The sequence below is a fragment of the Plecotus auritus genome, assembly GCF_963455305.1.
Source record: "Plecotus auritus genome assembly, chromosome: 8".
Lineage (NCBI taxonomy): Eukaryota > Metazoa > Chordata > Mammalia > Chiroptera > Vespertilionidae > Plecotus > Plecotus auritus.
The window spans coordinates 75,233,264-75,235,833 of record NC_137782.1 but is presented as its reverse complement, the minus strand read 5'-3'; the positions used below and the strand labels follow the sequence as shown (position 1 = coordinate 75,235,833).

The following is a 2,570-nucleotide window of genomic DNA, read 5'->3' as shown; positions in this document are numbered from 1 at the left end:
CTGGGGGGATGGGCTGCGAGGTTGGCTGGCCGGCCCCATGCCCTGATCAGGCCGGTTCGCTGGCCACAGTGGGCGTCATAGCAACCGGTCATTATGGTTGTTATGGCAGTTATGGATGCTGGCTTTATATATATATATATATACACACACACACACACATATATATGTATGTATATGTAGTATATTATCTTTTATATATACAGTATATGCATAAACTGTATATGTATGTGTTAAGAGTGAGTTTGGATTGCCTGAGTAACTTCCATCTGGAAAACTGGATATGATGGTGTTCTCCTTTCTCAGACCTTATTGGCAGATTCCATGCAGAAGAGTTTGTGGCCACATGGAACTAGGGCAGCAATAACTTTATTCTCAAAGCAAATCACACAGTCCTGCTTTTGTCTTGATTCTGGAGGTGAGCTAGAAGTGGAACCTCCACCATTGCAAGACGAGTAACTATTGGTACCATTAGAAAAAGTAGGGATGTATATTGGAACCAGGCCAAAATAGTTGCTTGTACCCGGTAGGTCACTCCTAATCCTCCAAGCAAATGGGTGTTCAATGCTCTCAGGAAATGTAGGAGGTAGACTTCTTCTATTCTGAGTTTTCATGTCACCAGAAGGATGGCTCCCAAAGCCAGAGAGAGTGGTTAACTGCTTCAAATGGAGTCAAAATAGTTTGCATGGATGTTGGTAAAGAGTTAAAGATAGGAGAATCAGCTGCAAGATCTTCTGAGCCTACAGAGATGGTAGTGTATCTCCAAAACAAAAATTTCCCGTGATAAAGGGGCTTGTTGGATAAAGTCAGCCAATCTATTGTTTCTAGTAGAATCTGTGGAACCACTACCCAGAGAACTGGGACTATCATTTTGATAATTGGGTATCATTCTTGCAAGGCTAGGAGGAGCTGGATTGGAGGCGAGCCACTCAGAGCTAAGAGTGCCACTTTCAAAGCTTCTATCAGTACCTTTGCAATGGAAATCATTCTCTTCATTGAGCTCAATGTAGTTTCCTGTATGCATGACAGTGTGCATTTCTATTCTTTTTATGCTCTGTCAATATTTTTAGGCATCCAGTTACTTCAGAGACAGGCTCCTTATCTCTGCTTAGTTTCTATGTATGTGGGGTTTGCTGCTGAATCACTTTGATAGTTGATTGCGTCCAACTACTAATCCTACCACATCATGTGGGACCCTCAGTTGAACACTGGTTTGGTGGGCAGATTAGGACTTGATAACCCTCCTAGGGCAGGGCCACTTTTGTTTCCAGATGCAGAATCATGGAGAAGTGCTCTGCAGCTCAGAGGATTTCTCTTGGCCAGGGCAGCATCTAACCATCCAGTGACAACTAAAATGGGCTTTTCACCACGAACAGGTGTCTTGATATATGTGTTTGTCTTCATTTTACAACCCTGGCCACTGACAGTCTCAGTGACATGCTCAGAACAGATACAGGAATGCACTTGGTGGTGTTGACACTCTTCTTTTCAGCAGGTCGCCTGGTCCCCATTCAGGCAGGCCACCACCCCGCAGCTGTGGGGCTGTAGGCATGGGACAGCATTGCTGCCATCATGTCCTGGGTTTCATCCCTCTGTAGAGTAACCATGTCTTTCTCATTAGTGTCCATCCAGGTGCTTCACCATCTTTTGCCATGTGCACTTGAATATTTTGGGAACCTAATTAAAAAGCAAATCCTGGCACAATACCTCTGATAATCTGTGGTTCTAACAAAGTCATTGGTGTTGGTGCTGCTAAAGTGGGTCCAGACTCAGAATCATTTGACATGGTCCCTCAAACAGTAGTCCTGAGCATCACTTGGGAACTTGTTGGAAATGCAGTTCCTTGGACCCCCTTCAGACCTATGGAATCAGAATCTCCGTGGGAGGGGGATGCCCAGGGACCTAGTTCTTATACACATGAAAATACTGGTCTGGAACTTGTGTAACATGTGTATTATCAGATTCAGTTTCATTTCCCCCTGTCTGTCATGAAAGAAAGACATGTATGTGATAAATCGTATTAGCGTCAGTGAACACCAAGAACATTTAAGGGACCCCCATGATTCTCTGTGATCCTATCAGATGAGTGAGCTCATGCATGCCAACGGAAGGGAAGGAGGACAGGGACCAATCCTAGAACCCTCCAAACCCATGTAGTTTGCAGAGCATGCTGCTTAGCCCCAGATGATACAGACACAGACGGCAATCTGAGATGAAGACAGGGACCATGATCAGGAGAACAGGAACTCACTCATCACAGCAGGAAAATAATCGTCCTGAGGATATGCAGGACCTGCAGGAGAGCTCCTCTCTATTTCCTTTAAATGACTTTTCTATGATTGCACAAGTGACACTTTATATCTGTAGATTATTTAGAGAATATAGCAAGTCACAGAGAGAATAAACATTATCCACAATTCTACTTTCCAGATATGACCACTTTATCCACTTGATATTTTGGTATATATTCTATATCCTATCTAAACACACACACACATAAACACTGCTATATAGATTAGAAATATTTTGTAAATATAAATATACACATATATACATATTTACATATGTTACAT

At 43.0% G+C, this 2,570-nt stretch overlaps 1 pseudogene across 1 annotated transcript; it reads right to left on the bottom strand.

Moving 5' to 3' along the window:
- Positions 1-230: 230 nt before the first annotated feature.
- LOC308256596 (RNA-binding E3 ubiquitin-protein ligase MEX3C-like) lies at positions 231-1,508 on the bottom strand (annotated as a pseudogene). Its single transcript has one exon. The product of its transcript is annotated as an RNA-binding E3 ubiquitin-protein ligase MEX3C-like (transcript).
- Positions 1,509-2,570: the final 1,062 nt, after the last annotated feature.